Source organism: Solanum pennellii, chromosome 10 (genome assembly GCF_001406875.1).
Source record: "Solanum pennellii chromosome 10, SPENNV200".
Classification (NCBI taxonomy): Eukaryota; Viridiplantae; Streptophyta; class Magnoliopsida; order Solanales; family Solanaceae; genus Solanum; species Solanum pennellii.
The window spans coordinates 14,669,188-14,675,927 of NC_028646.1; positions in this window are offsets into that span (position 1 = coordinate 14,669,188).

A 6,740-nucleotide genomic window follows, 5' to 3' on the forward strand; every position below is an offset into this window, starting at 1 on the left:
ATTTGAGATAGATGTTCTTGTGATGATGACTTCCAGATTTTGGGGAATTAATAGATGTTGATTTGTTTTATTTAATGAGTTTAAGTCTTCCGCATTATTTTCTGTTAATATATGTTAAAATGATAAGGGTTAGATTGGTTGGTTCGCTCACATAGGAGGGAAACTGTGAGTGCCAGTCGCGGCCCCGGATTTGGGTCGTGACACTAATTCAAAGGTTTTTAAAAGTGAATCCATGACCAATTTTCCCAATTTCTACTCTATGCATGGGTTCATTGTTAAAACTTTTTCCAAGTCATGATATTTATGTATTCATGTTGAATCAAGGCGTAGGATTTTAAAGGAATTCCTTGAAGAACCCATGTTTTGTCCAAATCTCCTAAATTGGTTTATGAAGTGGGTTTGATGAATGTGATTGGATATTGTAAGGATTGTGTTTATACTATGTTGTATTATTTTTATATTTTGCTATCCAAGCCTAATTATGATTAATTGTTGGATAAGTGAAAAAGGGTGGTCATGGCTAGAATGAAGGGTAAGTTGACCCAAATTGTTCTATTCCTTATTGAATTGCTCTTGTGTTGTATGGTCCACTTATGATGGTAGTTTTAGCTATCGTACATGAATATGTATGTGTATTACGGTTATGGCCTTAAAAGCATTGAATGTGAAGGAAATAAATGTTATGATGCTTATTTATAAAGATGTATTATTAAGTTATGCATGTGATTCTTGAATATAGCATGATTGTTGAAGTATAATGTGAATGTGAAGTATGTTTATGTGTGGATTATGATGAGTGTCTTATGATCATGTTTAGAAGACAATGTCATGAATAATGGTATTTATGTGAAAGACTTTCTCACATATACACACACAATAAATGAATAAATGAAGCTAATTAAAATGTAACGAATGTAAGTTGATTGACAGGTTTTCTCAATAGAACTCTAATGAATAAACAAGAGATTTTGAGGTGGACAATCTTCGTGAGTAGAGTTGTAGTGACTAGTAGAAACTTCAATATTCCTATGATATTTCCAATGAATGAATGATAGGTTGGGATGAGTATTCTTTTCATAAGTAGAGGTAGAGTACTTAGTAGCAATCCCTTTAACCTATAAGCTAATGAATGCAATGCAAGACAAACTCTGTGGGGATCTATTCTTAGTACCGAGAGGATTTGTAAAGATGGTAGGTACTCTCTGTAAGTAGAGGTGTAGTATCCAAAGGCAACCTCTTGATATGGGTATTCTCCATGAGTTGATGTGTCGTATCTAGAAGAGATCTCCTCATCCCTTAATTATGCGCCCGGATAGGACTAGCTAGTGGCTTTCCATGTAAAAGCTAAATGAACGACCATACCTTAGGCAAGTGGGGATCCCTCATCCGGTTGGGGTTAATACCAGGATTCTATGTTAAGCTCTCATGTTCTATGTCGGTAAAAGCTTGCCCCCATAAATAAATGTAATGAACTAGGTCTTTCTAAGGTGTACTACTTAGGGTAGGTGGTGGAATGGGACACCATCTATGCATTGCAAAATTTGGAATTTGGAGGGAGTCTTGGTGTGTCCTTATAATGTAAATGAATGAATGGATTTCTATATGATGTTAATGAAGTAAGTTAACTTTATGTATAATGTTAATGAAGCATGTTGGTCTTATGTCTAATGTTAATGAAGGTTATTTTGACTTGTCAAAGTTGTGATCGGAAGGAAGTATCCTTATCCTTGGTAGTCTTAAGGAACACTTAGGTGTGTATTGAAGAGGTTTTATGGGCGGTCTCGATCTCTTAATGTCTTACCTAGGTGGGTCTTAGGATAACTTTGGATAGAGGGTCTAAATGGTTAATGGGTTACTTAAGGATTATGATTATGTTATGTCTATGTCTTGTGAACGAATGTGGTTGGTTTCAAGGAGTTAGCATGTGAGTCCATCTTAGGTGGCCTTAGAGTATTGCTTGAGGGTGGATGGTGGAATGGGACATTATCCACTACTTGCACCAAGTGATGCTTGAGGGTTACTTGAGGTGAAGAGGAAAAGGAAAGTTAATTGTTCTATATGTAAGTAACGTATTTCAATGTAAAGAATGGTCTTATATGTCATGTGATTGTTTTCTATGTACTTAAATGATGTTCATGAAGATCTTACTAAATTGACATAATGCATGGTTTTTAACTAAAAATGTCCTCTTTAAAGCATGTTTTTGCATGATTGCCATACTTAGTGCATAATTGTACTAACTACATATTCTTCTCTATTTCTACAAGTGTAGGTGGTGAAAGTGAGGATTCTTAAAGTTGAAGCTTGGGAAGTATAATTCTCTCAAGACTTGGTATGTCCTCATATGTCCGAGGACATGGATGTTCTTTTAAGTTTTCTTTCATTATAGGCTTTGTATTAGACTATAAGTTTCTTTTTAACGTAAGGGTCATGACCCTATGATAATGGTATGTGCCTAAGATGGCTTGTGATGATGAGACTAGTTTGCTTATGTTTTATAAAAGGGTTTTCTTATTAACTATATTGTGGAAAGTTTTAACTCGGCACTACTTTTCATACATATGTGATGAATGCTAAGAGGCTTTTATAAGACCTCCGAGAGGTCAAGTACATCATGTGATGCCTAGGGGGTACTTGCCGATCGTTACAGTAATTCACATGCATAATCATAATTAATGTCTTGACATAAGTAAAGTCAACCACATACATGACACATAGTCCTTATCACATAAAAGAACGTTATCCTAACCTCCCTTAAAGTCCACTTGTGCAATGCATAAGTAGGATTCATAGTCCTACCTACACTAAGTAGCTCATCAAGAAGTCATGGCTAGAGTTCATATTCTTATCTTAGTTCATTTCTTAACTTTCGGGAGACATTTCCATGACCGACATTGACAATATGTGCTACACGGAATTCGGTGTTCTACACCCATACCAAAAAAAAGGGTACTACTTGCCAAGGCAGCACCTACATACATAATAAGTATCTATGTGGATCCACTTAGCTAAAACCTATGGGGGAACGTAGTTATGGAACAAAAAGATTGCTACAAGAAACTCAGTCTTTCTAATGTAGAAGGTTTCCATCTCATGAGGAACCTGAACTTTCTAAACGCAGAAGGAACCTATGTGGGAAGCCGAAATGGCTAACCATAAAAGCCTCCGTCTCATTTTCATGTTCACTTGTTGCTAAGCTCAAACTCCCTTTTCAAAACATCTTTAAGCCTTTGCTTAACATTAATTCATAAATATAGGCTTTAGGGACTTAAATCCTTCATATATCATATAGCTCAAAGGTAAATAAGATGAGAATGACCTTTCATCATATAACCTACAATATGCGAGAATTATTCTTTCAATTGACACCATAAACATATCATATTCATAATTATGCATGGGTGTGTTTATACATATTGGTCCTCATAATTACATAACAGCAACAACATTGTTATTGAGGGAACTTCCCTTCAAAGGATCACAACACATTTAAAATATCCCCAAGTCATGAAAAATTCACACATAAAGTCTTTAGGGATTCTAGAACACACACCCACACTTCATCATAGGAGACAAGAGCACATTCATCATTTTTATAGACAACTCCTAACATAAATAAAATTACACATTCATATAGGGGTCATATAGGTAAGGGTCATTCCAGAATAGTATATAACATAATCAATCAAGTAGACCACACCTTATCCCTAACATTACCATTCACATTATACTTCTCATCATCAACACACTTTAAACACCATGCTAGCATTAAGGATTTCATACCTAACCTTCATGGCACAACTGCATAAACATATGCATCGTAATCAATAATTCACCTTGAATATATTGCCTTAAAGGCCATGATCACAACATGTATAGATAGAAAATAAGTAAACACCTCCACCATAAGTACTATAGACAGAAGTTAGGTCAATTTACTAATTCTCCAAGCCATGATCTACAGAGATCAATTTGACTATAATTCATAATCAATAGCTAAATATAGAAATAACATTGAATAATACATCACAATCTAAGCTTAATTCAGTTAACATACAATAAAGATCACAAAGTCCACTTTATAGGCTAAATTGAGAGTTTAGGAGAATCATGGGTTCTTCAAGGAATTTCATTGAAAATCATCTTAAAAACCTTGATGAAACATTAATTCATCATTACAATGACTTTGAAAACACTTTGACAATGAACGCATGTTTACATTGGAAATTGGGAAATTTGATCATTGAAACTCATCGGAAAACCTTTGATAGAACTCCTTGAATGAAAGGTTATTCAAGTATCAAGTGTTACCATACCTTATAGATTGAAGATGTACCACCGTAGAAAATTTTTGAGCTAAGACTTGAACCATCCTTTGTAGTTAGTAAGGTTTTTCCAAGAAATGTAAAATGTCTTTAGTATTAAGGTCAGGTCACTATATGTAGCACCTTGAGTTCTAAAAAGAACTAAAGTAGAATTAACAAAAATCTAAAATTTGGAGATTAAGCTAAGTATGAGTTTTGGGTCAACTTCAAACGACCATTACTCCTAGTACAAAATGAGTTATGTGTTCTACAAGATAACTTAGGAAATATCTTTGAATCATTTTTCCAACGCCACTGAGTTTGCTATATTTCGAGTTTGGATAAGTAAGATATGACTTTTTGAAGTTAGATTGTCCTGTTAAAGAAAGTTAGCCGGAAATAGTGAGCGGTATTTTTGATGTTTTCCTTACCAAATCAGATTTAATTCATTTTTAGTAAGCTTTTAAGGGTATAATCCTATGAGGTCCAGTTTTATAATCCTAAAATACGCCTAAGGTTTTAATTTAGAGTTCAAGAAGAGAAAAGAAGAGAAAAGTGGAGAAAGGAGGAAAGGATCGAAGCGTTCGTTCAAGAAATTCAAGATTTTGCCAGAAACCTAGTTTTTTTATGTATGTAAGCTTCCATAGTGTTGGGTTAGTTTACCCACACACCAATCATGATTTATTCAGCGTAATTTAGTTCTTGAAATTTAAGGATTTACGTTGTTCATGAGTTCTTGAAGTTTCATTAAGTTTTGATGCAAGATTCTACTTGGGTCAGCTTTATATAACCATATCTCTTAGAATATTGAGAATTACGTGATTCATAACCTATCCAATTAAAGGTAATTGAATCTACTTTCCAACTCCACCAATTTCGCATCAATCCAATTCTTGAGTAGAAAGTTATGACGATTTTAGTAACCTACACAGTGCTGTTACGAATTAGCCGACGGGAAAATATTAAAAATAGTTGGTTTTGTATTTTTACCTCCAAGAAAACAATATAATTCAATTGACTTACAAAAGTAAAAAACAATCAGATTTTCATGTTCACTAATGAAAATCATAATCATCCGTAAAGAGATTTTAAGAAACCAATTCAAGAATCTCAAGAAAGGCTTTCTTGATTGTTACCTTCACATTAGGGTTTCAAGGCTTCTAATCAAGTTCTTATTCAAGATTCTTCAAGAATTTTTTTCTTCTATGTATGTAAGTTCATCATAGTGTTGGACTAATTCGTCCTCACGCCCTACATCTACTTTCAGACCAGTAAAAGAATAATTTAAGATTCTACCCCTAGATTTGAGTACTGTAGCGATAAGTTGATTTTGAGTTCTTGAGTTCATGTGTCTTTTAAAAGTTTTATTTCTAATTATAAAATTGTTATATTTTTATTGATATCCTTCATATGATAAACCATAACTCTTGAATTCATAATTCACGAGAGGTAAGAGTAGAGTTCAAAAAAGTCTTTGAGTTCCTTTGTGAATCTTTGAGATCAACAATTGATTTGAACTGTGTTTTGAGAAATTTTAAGTAATATAATGAGACGATTTGTATACATGAGTTCCATGTTGTCACTTAGACCTTCAAGTCAAGTCGTTCATGCTCATACATTCCGCATGGACTCTACAAATTGAGGATCACTGAGAGGAGTACTATCTTCAATTTCTAAGTCTTGAGTATTGAGTTCCTAAACTCCTTTGAGATTATATTTCTAATCATGGGACTATTACATGTTACCCATAAAGTCCTTAAGTTGAATTGTTCATACCCATAATTCCACATGAACCCTATAAGTCGAACAATCTTGAGATGAGAAGTACCTTTGAGTTCTCAAGTTGAGTAATTTTGCATGAACTATCCAAGTTGAAAAATCATAAAATCATCCATAAACATGAGATCATGACCCTTGAATCCATACTTCAATTCAAGGAAAGTCAAGAGTCAATTCTAGAAGTTAAGAAGCAAGTCAATACAAAGTTTATAAAGTTCTCAAAAGTCTTTTACAAACGTTTTAACTTTTTTTTATAATCTTAAAGTTCATGTTGAGTAAAGAGTAAAGAGTAAATTTGAAGTTCAATTCTTCAAAAGTATATGTGGACTAAGTATTCCCAAAGAGATTTAGAATGTTTTCACATATAAATAAGAACGGGAACTGAAATTTCCAAAGAGCCTTTGGGCTAGTTTTCAAAAAAGAGTAATAACTTTCTAAATGAAGCAAGAAGGGTAACTGAGATTTTCAAGATAGCCTTTAAGCTAAGTTTTTGAGTACTAATCTCAAATAGCAGAAGAAGTATGTTTTTAAAACATAAGACCTAGTATATTTGGGGAGTAGTATCGAGAACCGAATTGGGTGAGTATGAGTCAGATAACTCACATCTCCACAAAACCATGTAGCCACCATGGGTAGAAAAAGTTCATACTTTTTAGA